General features: G+C 34.7%; 1 protein-coding gene across 3 annotated transcripts in view; it reads right to left on the bottom strand.

Annotated features, from left to right (window-relative positions):
- The window catches only part of CDH10 (cadherin 10), a 98,924-nt gene that overhangs the window by 34,340 nt on the left and 52,085 nt on the right, over positions 1-12,499 (bottom strand). The window lies entirely within an intron of this gene.

Below are 12,499 nucleotides of genomic sequence, written 5' to 3'. Positions count from 1 at the left end.
GTATTGTTCAGTACAGTAATGTGGTTAGCTCATTTGATCTTTTGGATATACTTACCAAAATTTTTCTCACCACCTTGTTCAAAAGTTCCTTCCAGTCTCAATGATGTCATAATTAACTGAAAGAATCTGGCATTCAGATTTATTTTCACTATGAAATGTATACTTTTTTTTTTTTTTGGTACAGCAGAAGGATCAAATCAAGTAGGAGGTACAAAAATGAAATACAAATATAATGACTTTTAAAAAATCACACTGAAAAATTATCAGGATGTTCCAAAAAGTTTAAGACAGATCCAGCACATTTTTTTCCCTTTCTAAAAATAATTATTTTAACATACATTAACAACATCAACTAGAACTGCAGTAAGATCATATTTAATCATGTGAAGGGTTTTTGTTAATTTAAGCTCACAATTCAGATAATGAAAACCATTATACACGTAGTTCAGTATAAATATCTCCCTTGACATGCAGTCATGGAACTATTTCACTTTTTTTGTCTATGATGTGCTCAAATGATCTTCTGTAGCATCTATTTTAAGTCATTATTGGAGGTAAAATACTCAACTACTAGGGTTTTGAATATGAGTTTCCTTGCCTATTGTGCTAAAACCAAACATACACAGTGGAGTAGTGCGACAAGTTGAAGTCAAGCAGTAAATTTCTGTGCCGTGAAACATTTTAAAGCATTGAATGTTTCTAACACACTTGCAATATGTGGAACAGAATGAGCGTATGTGGAATCTTGGATGTGGTAGTAATTTAGAAAACTATCATTGTTCTGTACTTCAGTTTTCTATATTAAGGTTTTCCTATTTTCTTTCAGTTCAGAAATAAATATTTACAGTGTTTCTCAAGGTTTATCAAAATGACAAACTTTGTCTATATTTACAAAATACACATTTTCTTACTACTTTCTTTGTTTCATTTCATAATAAAGAAATAGGAAGCTCCACCAAACATGAAGATTAGGAAAGTACATGTTAAGAGAAATCTTTTAAAATATATCCAATTATTTATTTTCCTTCCATTTCTCTTGCTGACTTCAAACTGAAGATTTCAAGACATCCTCACTCCCCTTTTGGGGAATGAATTTTTACCGTGAATTTTAATCCCTCATGGTCTTCTCTTGCTGAGCCATTAAAGTTCTGACCTTTCACCCTTCTACATACAATTCTTTTTAAGGGGCTGGACAGTATCTTTCAGGATGTGGTCCATTTTATAATGGTGTTTAGTGTTACTAGTCCTCAAAAGCCTATTAAGTGTTTTTTTTTTTCTCCAGATGTTCTTACTATTCCACCTTACCTTGAAAAACATTTTGGTCCTAAGTGGTCACTGGTGGTCTATGACCACTAGATACAATATTTTCACAGCAAAGTCACAAAGAGCAGTTATGGGTGGAGGGTGCTCTTGCTCACACATGTGCACCAGAAGTACAAAATAAAGGCCCATTTGAGCAAAAAGACTGAGATGAAAAAAAAAAATCTTAAAATGGGCACATTGTAATTTTCCCATGTGCTTTCCAAATTTAGATCTGGTATTATAAATTCTTACCGAAGTTGACAACAGTACACTGAGGCTGCAATGCCTGTTCGTTAACTCAGAAATCAATTAGCAGAGTCTGGTAAATTTCATTCTAATAAATTCTCTCTCTCCAGAATAGCATAAAGCCATGTAAACTGTTCCCAGGAATAGTATCTAGCCAAATTTAACTGACAAATCATGCATGGAAATTGTTTTGGAGAGTGATATTTACCAAAGCAAGCCAAGAACTTATAAAATAATTTAAGCAATGCCAATAACCATTGCTTGTAGTGCCTGGGAGTGTTGCCTGGCACTAGAAGCACAAACACAGCCTAGTGAAGAGAACTAAACTAGAAAGCGAAGAAAATCCCTACACTACAAAATATGAAGCTTTTGAACAACTATATTTAGATCCAATTCAGGATGTAAAAATCTTTTAACATACTTCTTTATCTAGTGTGTAAGGTACTATCAATGTTGATAGTTTCCAATTGCTTCTGCTGTAGCTATGTGTATGTAAAAAAATCTTACTAAACTGATTTGGAAATGAAAGATATTCTTTTTACATCACTCACAAAATCATTAACCTCTCACTTCCCCCCAAATTCAAACTTTATAGATGTTTTTCCTACCTATATTTGCCCAAAGACTGGAAATGGAGCTGAATATAAGATGCTGAAAAATTCACTTACGGAGCTGACAGTTGCAATTCAGAGTAACATATCTATAAGGAATACTAATCTGCATAATTTAGAAGAACATTTCAAACTATAAGACTTCACATTTTCTAAAAAAATGTTAATAATTTCACTTTGAATTGGTAATCAAATTTAATTTTTTTTTGTATATACATAACAGTCCACAGTTATTGTACAAAAACTCCGAATTCAGAATGACATTTCAGGTCTTCTTGGGTGATCAGGAAACACAAAGCTATAGACACAATGAACAGGGTTTATGGACATAATTAAAGGAGTGAAGATGTGTATTATATATAAGTAAGGAAAGAGAATACCTCTCATTTAATTTTCTTAGCTCTTAATTCAATCCAGATGTTATCAGAAGAATCACGATGGCTACAAACCACCTTATGTGCTTGACAGCCTTGGACACTGAATCTTTACCCAGCTCTGATATGCATGAACAGTACGTCGACCAGCCCCACAAAGTTTTGTCATTTTCCTCTAGTATTTAAAAAAAGTCCTGTGAAATATTTCTCTGCTACTTTTAGTATAAAGTGTTTCCTATAGATATTTTGGCTAATGGGCATCTGTGATACATGTCAGCCAAGCAAAGAAATGGAGAGACATCTGTTTCATTTAACAATTTTATTGCACAAAATGATCAGCTGTGAAGATGTGGCTTTGTTTTCATATCTGTCACTGATATTTTGCAAACTCTTATTTCAGTGAATTTCTTGCTGTTCTTCCACAGAAATACTCCCCTTTTCAGCTGCCAGCAGTGTATGTACTTCATATATAATTTTTCTCATTTTAAGTCAGTATATCTGTTGGTTTTATTTTATATAGTCCTGTTTCATCATACAGGAATTGCAATTACTATGAAAGACAGTTTTGCATATCTGATCATCAATCTAAACTGGTTGAATACATTTTAAAATTGAGAAGCATTTCATATGAATGAAAAAGGAAGGTATTGTTTAGCAGAAGATAATGAATATTTAGAGAGGATAACAAAATGGAGTGTTATGTGAATACTTGAAAAAGAAACTGAGTTACCAGTCCAAGACAGAGAGAATTTTAAAGATGGATTTTTATTTTTTTTTCTTGAATTACAATAAAAACAGAGTCAATTAAAATATAATACCTTATTCTTCAAGGTAAATGCAACTATAAATAAAATGTGTTAATAAAAAGATGCCACAATCAAATTCAGCTCAATATCTTTTTAGAACTGTAAAAGATCTTCATAAAAGATCTTTCAGAAGACTTTAGGTGAACAACATAATAATTCTACTTTAAAAAATGACTTGAAAATTACAATGTGGGAATTCGATGTTAATTGACTTCCAGTGATGCAAATCAAACCTGCCAATTATAAGAGAGTGGGGGTTTTCTTTCCCCTCCACCCCATGAATTCTACCCAAGCTTGAAATATCTTAATTGAATATTAAGGTTGTGGACTTTTTTTCTAATAACACACAAAGTATTAATCCTATTTTCATCAAAAAAGGCAGAAGACGCTACTGTGAAAGGCAGAGAGCAAGATTAGGTTAGTTAGACCCATTTTATCATACAAAATACTTCTGGAATTTGAAATGATTTATGACAATGACAGATAAAGACTTTAAGATTTATCACACTTATTTCTATTTGAATTTCAGATTCAGAAGTTCTTCTATGAATTTTCAGTGATTGGTATTCAGAAAACTAAAGACATGAATATGACTGCATTAACAAACCAGGTTTTAGTTTGAATTCTTACTGTAGGCATTAATACAGTTCAAGTTTTTTTTTTTTATCTTAATTTAATATGCTATAATCTATAGGAGACTTTCCAATACAGCTTACAGTTTTTTGCAGTCTTTACCAAATGACAAACTATTCCAGTGTTACCTCACTAAACATATTTTTACTCTCCTACTTTACAATAGTGATTTTTATTTGTATAATCTAGGAAAATGTTTCTTCTACTTTCTTCTACAATGTATTTGACAACATTTGAGTTTAATCCAAGTATCATAGTAAGAATAAGACCTCAGTACACTCCTGAATTACTCTATCTTGTATATTTTATTGAAACAAATCTTGAATTTCTCCTAATTCTGAGGACAAATTTCAAGGCAAATCGAACCTGTTAGCTCTTTTCTAAGTAAACGTATTAACCATATGATGCCAAAATACACCTGTGGAAGCATTCACAAGTTCACTCTATGTTTTCTACAGGACATATTATAATATTAGCACCTTCACTGGATACTTTGTAGAATAATAATTACAGTCTCTTCAAATATAATCACTACAGTGGGCAGATTTTGTCTGAAATCAGCAGATAATTATTGATATAGAATTCCCAAAAGGAAAATATTTATTTTAAGCATCATGGACTGAACTATTAAATGATGCGGTTGTTTAACATTAGCTGCACTTATTCTAAAAGATTTTCAGACCTTTGCTAACTCACTGTGCAGCATTCTCTTAGTTGACAGATTTAACTGTCCTGGCTTTGAGCCAGATTTTACTCACCAAGGAGATTCACTTATTTCAATTTATCCTTAAGGTAACATTTAAATAAACTCTCTTCAGTGATGCAAGAATTTACAGTAAGTTTTAATGAGATGTGTCACACATTTAATTTTCTCACTCAGTTATATTTTGATTGCCAGTCCTGTGCTATTCTGTGTTATTTAAAACAGGAGACAGGTGGAAAGGAAAATGGTACACTTCAAAGTGAAAATTTTATGAGACTGGGAAAGACAAGGGGAGAGCAAACTAAAATGGAAGCATAACAAATAATGCAAGATGAGGAGTGCTCTGAAATTCTTTTCTAGCTGATAAGATGCAACAAACAAATTAAAAATTCCAGTCTGCAGCGCATTTTCAGATTATAGTAGTTTACTATAACTTGGTTCATTATCCAAAAGAATCATTGTTACTATTTCTGTCCTGTTTAAGATTTTTATTTGTTCCCAGCAATGTTTTAGGAGTAAGAGATAAATTAAAAGTAATTGTATTTTTAGAATCCTTTTACACATCCCTGGTGAAGCAATGTCTATCACAGCATTATGAATATTATTTTCCTTGGTCCCTACAATCGTAATGACCAAGTTATATCATCTGCAAGATTCTCAGTTTCCACAAATTACATACAGCAAAGGTATTTTCTAATAGCTGGACTTGCATCATTTGCCTATCATTGTAGCTTATTTTAAAGGGAGGATTCACAATCTGGAGAAGGTAAAGGTTCTGTTACTGGCAAAATCTTCTAGGATTTCAGCTGAGAAAGATAGTTTCTTTTGTATATATATATATATATATATATCTCATATAAGCAGCAGATAGTCTTACATAGATGTACTGAGTCAATATGCCAATAATCAAACTCCCTCCTCAGCCAAGGTCTTCAGCAGATATTCAGAGAGCTAGAACAAGAAACTTTCAGCTTCATTAGACCACTACAGGTTCCACTGCAGAAGACACACAAGCATTGATCTAACGTGAACTAGAGACTAATTGGATTTCATACACTGTAAGTTCTTGCATGATCCAATTTGCATGTTCTCTTCCAATTTTAATATATACTATATATATATATATATATATAATAAATACAATCTCTACATCAGGTGACGATAGAAAGTAGAGAACAGTCACAAACTGAAGTGCCCTTGCTTTCTGGCAGGTTGGCCTAATACTTGCTGTAGATGACTAGATACGAATAACCAGAAGAAATTCTTGTGTTAAAGGGAAAAAAAAAAAAAACAACCTGACCTGTGTCTGATCTTCAGGTTCCCATTCATTAAACAATTGGACTAAAGGAAGCAACATTTTTTGGTCCTACTCCTACTCAGCTTGACGTGGCAAAAGCCTATATTCCTACTTCCATGAGTAGCCTCTGTACTCTAACCTATGGTCTCAGCATTGAAATATGTCTGATAAGACTTTCCTGAGACTTTTTTGTTTTTTAACCTGCATATTTTTTATGATTTATGTTCGTTGCCTGATTCTGGACTAAAATAAAAATCTATACTAAATACTGTACAAAGAATTAAGTAGTTTCCAGATCAATCTCTCTGTTCCACCAAGGAATGGACTAGGAAGTCTAATATGATAAAACAAAACATATATTTAATTTACTAAATTCAGAATAACTTTTTATGATCTAAAGGTTTGGGTTTTGTCTGTTTAGTGCTGAGGTTTTTTTTAAAGAAAAGTCACAACTAATCCTCATGCTCTCTGCATTAATGACAACAAAGAGGTAATTAAGAAGCAATTTTAGGTAGGTTTTTTTTAACAATCATTTTTTAAATTATAGCTTAAATATGTTTTTCTCAAGTAGCCTAATATTAACAAAATAACCACTAGAAGAGCGTTAATTTGTATATATCCTAATGTACATAAAAAGCATTGTATTTTTTTTTAAAGAAATGCAGAACAGCAGTAAGAATAGTGATGCTTAATTCATTTCGCCTATTGCTGGAAGCCATTTAAAAACATGTTAAACAAGATTGTCTTTGTTTCCATCTAAAATGGAAATTGAATATGATTCTACAATATTCTTTAGCACATATACGTTTGTTTTATATTTCACTAGGATATTTCTAGAGTAAGATTCTATCCAATAGTAGCATCTTAAGGACAATCAAATCAAAATTACAGGGAAGTATAACACATGAAAGGTATATGTTTCACCAACAAGAAGTTAGTAATGGCAGAAGGAATTCTATGCTCTTTTCCCTCTATAAGAGAAGATCAGATTTGTGACTACCTGAGGAACCTGAACATACATTAATCTGTGGGACGTGCTGAGATGTATCACATAGTCTTGAGGGAACTGGATGATGTAGTTGCCAAGCCATTCTCCATGATACTTGAAAAGTCATGGCAGTCAGATGAACACCACAGTGACTGGAAAAAGGGAAACATTACACCCATTTGTTAAAAAAGTAGAAAGTAGAAAGAGGGCCCTGGGAACTACTGACCTGTTAACCTCACCTCTATGCCTGGGTGAAAACTATGCACATGTAGGACAGGGAGGTGATCTGAGACAGCCAGCATGGCTTCACCAAGGTTAAGTCTTGCTAATCAACCTAATAGCCTTCTGTGGTGGAGTGACTATATCAGTGGACAAGGGAAGAGCTATGGATGTAATTTATCTGGAATTCTGTAAGGCATTTAACACAGTCTTCCACAACATCTTTCTGTCTAAATTAGAGAGATATGGATTCAATGGTTGGACTGTTCAGTGGATGAGGAATTGGTTGCATGGCTGCATCCAGAGGGTAGTGGTCAACAACTCAATGTCCAGATGGAGATCAGTGACAAGTGGTGTCCCTCAGGGGTCGTATTGTAACCGGTGCTGTTTGATATCTTCATGAATGACATAGACAGTGGGATCAAGCGCACCCTCAGCAAGTTTGCAGATGACATTAAGCTGAGTGGTGCAGTTGGCATGCCTGAAGGATGAGATGCCATCCAGAGGGACCTAGACAAGCTCTAGAAGTGGGTCCATGTGAATCTCATGAGGTTCAGTAAGACCAAGTGCAGGGTCCTGTACCTGGGTTGGAGCAACCTCCAGTATCAATACAGGCTGGGGGATGAAGAGATTGAGAGCAGCCCTGCACAGAAGGACTTGAACATACTGGTGAATGAAAAGCTGGACATGACCCAACAATGTGCACTCACAGCCCAGAAAACCAAACTAATCCTGGACTGCATCAAAAGAAGCGGGACCAGCAGGTCAAGGAAGGTGATTCTTCCCCTCTACTCCACTCTGGTGAGACCCCACCTGGAGTACTGTGTCACGGACCTGTTGGAGTGAGTCCAGAGGAGGGCCATGAAGATGATCAGAGGGCTGGAGCACGTCTCCTATGAGGATAGGCTGACAGAGCTGGGGTTGTTCAGTCTGGAGAAGTGAAGGCTCCAGGGAAATGTTATTGCAGCCTTTCAGTACTTAAAGGGGGCTTATAAGAAAGATGGGGACAGACTTTTTTTTTTAGCAGGGCATGTTGTAACAGGACAAGGGGTAATCATTTTAAACTAAAGAGAGTGGACTTAGACTAGATAAAGGGAACAAATTTTTTACAATGAAGATGGTGAAACACTGGAACAGATTGCCCAGAGAGGTGGTAGATGCCTCATTTGTGGAACCGTTCAAGGCCAGGTTGGACAGGCCTCTGAGCAACCTGATCTAGCTGGAGACGTCCCTGCTCCTTGCAGGGGGGTTGGGACTAGATGACCTTTAAAGATCCTCTTCAACCCAAACTGTTCTATGATTCTATGAAATCACTGTAACATGTAAATTGATGAGAGCTATGAAGATTTTTCTACCTTTATTATGTGTGCATTTTCTCATCATGGATATTCTAAAGTATATGTATCTTTGAAAGATGTATGCTTATGGGCAACAAAAAAATATACCACAGAAACCAAATGACAATATCTGTCAACCCACGCAGTGGAAAATTTCATCTAAGGTGGAGGGTATATATGAGAATTAAGAAATAAAAAATAGTAAGGGGACATTTTAATAGTTTCCAAAACAATGATATCCATCATAATACAGTATTACTTTGAAATTTAATCCTGAGGAAGGGAAGACAGGGAAAGAAGGACAGTAGGCATATTTTTTTTTATGTCTCAGGAAACTACTGATGAATCTGAACTGATGCTAGAACTAACATTAAAATATTTCAGTCAATGAGGGACAAAGATGTCTTGAATCAATCCTGGCTTCATTTTATATCCCAGTGAGATCAGTGGGGCTACTCATGTAATAGAGGCATAGTCCAGAAGAGATATATTTGTACCTTATAATCCTGCAGGGGTAGTCGAGGTATTAAAGGTATATCTGTGAGAGAAGAGAGGTGGAATATGTATAAACCCTTAAATGTAACTCACATTTTTATTTGCCCATCAAATTTGTCTCTCCTTTAAATAAATTATTAAATCTATTATTCTAAAGACTAGTATTCTCAGGAAAATTCCTTTTTATGCACCAATTACTAAGTAAAGAAGTTATAGTTTAAATCATTGTATACAATTACATTACAGAAAGGTTGAGGTTCATCTGAAGCCCATCTTGTTCCACCCACTCCTGCTCAAACAAGGCCACCTAGAACCAGTTACCCAGGATCATGTCTAGACAGTTTTTGAATATCTCTAAGGCCAGAGACACTATAAACTCTCTGTTGCCTCCTCTTCCATCCTCAAGCATTGTTCCATGCATTCTAGCTGCTCTCTCACATAAAGGCAACTTCCTTTCCTTGTCTCCCTTTCCTGTCCTTCCTAAAGAGCCTATATCTCTCCATTGCAACACTCCAATCATGGAAACCATCCCACTATGTCTCCTTGATCCCAACAAGGTACAGCCCTTCAACTGCATGCAAACCTCTAACTCATTGCGTTTATTCCCCACACTGTGTGCATTAGTATACAGGTACTTACGAGGGGAATCTCAGCATGTTGATTTCCTGAACAGGGTTTGGAAGATTTGTCCACAATGGTGCCTTGTAGACATCTTGTGGGCACCTCAATTCAAGAGTGAAATGCAATTACATAGGGAAATTTAACTGAATTTAATTATGTTTGTATTAAGACTGGGCAGGCAGCTATAATTAAAATATAAATTCAAATTTCTCCTACCAAAGGAGCATATTTTATTCCTCTATCAGACTGTAAAATACCAAAATAACCAGATTTGGCTATAAATCTTGGCACAAGTCATAGAGAGCATTACATGATATGTGTGTATACATACAAGACAGCGTCATCAACCCAGTGAACTCAATTGCCTTTACGGGAGATAGAAAACCCATCTTGATCTTCAGTGCTACCAATTAAGAACTGTACTTCATAGCAATTACCTTTCATTGCAAGATTAATTGCTGTTTTGAAAAATGTGTTCTGTGGAACACATTACTGATGAAAAATTATTTCTCACTTATGTGAACTCTGGTAAGTAGCTGATAGGTCCAGTCAATATTTCCATAAAGCTTCTGTGGCATTTGTGAAACATCAGAAGCACTCCTTACCTAATCTCCCATTTCCTAGTTTCCAAAAAACCCATACTATATTAGTTGTGCTGTTGGTGTTTGAATTTTCTTTGTAGTGTGTTTTTTTGTTGTTTTTGTTTTTGTTGTTTGGTTTTTTTTTCAAATCTCCTTCATTTGGCATAAATTACCTCTTTGTCATTTATGTAATTTGTACCAAAACTCTCTTTTTTTTTGTTTGTTTGTTTGCCTGTAGAACCACAGAGAGCTTTTGCATTCTCTTTTTTTTCCAGGATTAGTTCCTGTTTCATGAAGCTTTAGTTCTTGCTTTGTGCACTATTAGCTCCTACTTTCTTCTTTTTGGCAGTAAAAATAATTCTACACTGTTCCTAGAAAACTTCCTAGTTCTCTTTTATGGTGCATAGTCTTACACAACACCTGAAAGAATATTCCTTCCTCCTTCAATGACATTGTTTTCTATATCATGTCTTTATCCCTTCCTAGCAAATACATCAGTATTACTGCATGTAATTGTAAGCCTTGATTAATCCGATGAAGGTCTTTTAAGTGTCACACTATTTGATATTCCTCTAATTATTAGAAAACATGCCACTCCTGACACATAGGGAATTGTCTGTCACATAACCTGACCTAACTAAAGAGATAATTAAGCAGTCACTTCCTTTATCTTCCAGCTGTATTATTTATACAGCAGACTCATTGTCCTTTTTGAATTACATAAGACATCCTGCTGATTGCTCAAGGTATTTCTAAGTCCTCTGAGGAATCCTCTGTGGAGCTGGCATCCTCAGTAGCATCACTGTGGCCATATTCCTGCACAGGAGTTTACAAGTGAGAGATATTTTTAAACAACAAAAGGAGTGGAGAGTTCTGTGAAATTTTGCAAGTAAATAAATTAATATCAATTTACAAAAATCCTATATCTTTCCTGCCTCATAGATGATTTTTTTTCCCTGCTATTTGGCTATACTCATTTAGCCTCTTTTGAAGCTCACATATTCTATTTGTTTAGCCCTAGTCATCAATCAAATACCACACAGCTGCTTGCTCACCCTCCTCCTCAGGGGATGGGGGAGAGAATCAGGAAGAAAGAAAATCTCAGAGGTTGAGATGAGGACAGTTTACTAGAATAGCAAAGGAAGATGATAATAACAAAAAAAATATAGGGATACTAAAATATAAAAAAATAAACATTGTACAATTTTCTCACCACCTGATGACCAATACAGTCTGTCCCAAGTAGCAATCAACGAAAATGAAACTGAGCGATAAGCAAAGGAGTGAAAGAGAGAGAGCTGTCCCCCAGCCAACTCCCACTTATATACTGAGCATGATGTTTATGGCATGGAATATTCTCTTTGGCCAGTTTAGGTGAACTGTACTGGCTATATCTCTCCCAGCTTCCTGCACCTGCACATTAGCGAAACCTGGGAAGCTGGAAAATGTCCTTAACAACAACTAATAGTATCAACATTCTTCACATACCAAATGTTGTATTATCAACATTCTTCACATACCAAATCCTGTACTAAATCCAAAAAACCAGCAGCTACTGAGGAGAAAATTAACCCAATCCCAGCTGAAACAAGGACACACAGAAATTTAGCATCTCATAAGTACTTCCACTTTATTAAAAGTTTTCCTAAATTTTAGTAATTTGCCTGGAACACTGCCACTGCATTACCCTCTGTCTTTTCTGTTTCCTTCCTCAAAATGGATTTTTTTAATGACATTTCTTTAAATTCCTAATCTTTAAAACATAAAATGTACATAGAACTCTCATTTTTTTTCTGTTTACTTCACCTCTTACACAGTTGCATTAGTCATTTTTTCTTACTGTTCAATTTAAAATATCAATATATTTTTTATAATTTAGTACTAAGCTAGATAATTTACTACTACCAAGATTGCCTAGGTAGTAATGGTTGTTAATGATTATATTCACTCTAAAATAATGTTTCTTAAATATTTCTACTTCCTAAAGATACCATTTGTAGTGGAATTAGCAATCATAAAGATGGAGACTTAAACTTTGTTTATGCATATTTTACATTAAATGCCATATCTCAAAAAAGGATATGCAAAAGTTCTCATTGGAAGATGGGGTTCTTAATATAGAAGTAAGAAATCCTTATTACTACTCATGTCTCTGCATATCACGTTTAATTTATTCAACTCATCACTATATTGTAGCATAAGTATTTCTAAATTATATATAATTACAAAAAACTATTAAAACATTTTAGTAAGAAAATCTGAAAATGTATTTGCATAACATAAACC

The sequence above is a fragment of the Chlamydotis macqueenii genome, chromosome 2, assembly GCF_036417535.1.
Source record: "Chlamydotis macqueenii isolate bChlMac1 chromosome 2, bChlMac1.mat, whole genome shotgun sequence".
Taxonomy (NCBI): domain Eukaryota; kingdom Metazoa; phylum Chordata; class Aves; order Otidiformes; family Otididae; genus Chlamydotis; species Chlamydotis macqueenii.
Note: the sequence above shows the minus strand (reverse complement) of the source record. Positions and strands in the feature narration are given on the sequence as shown.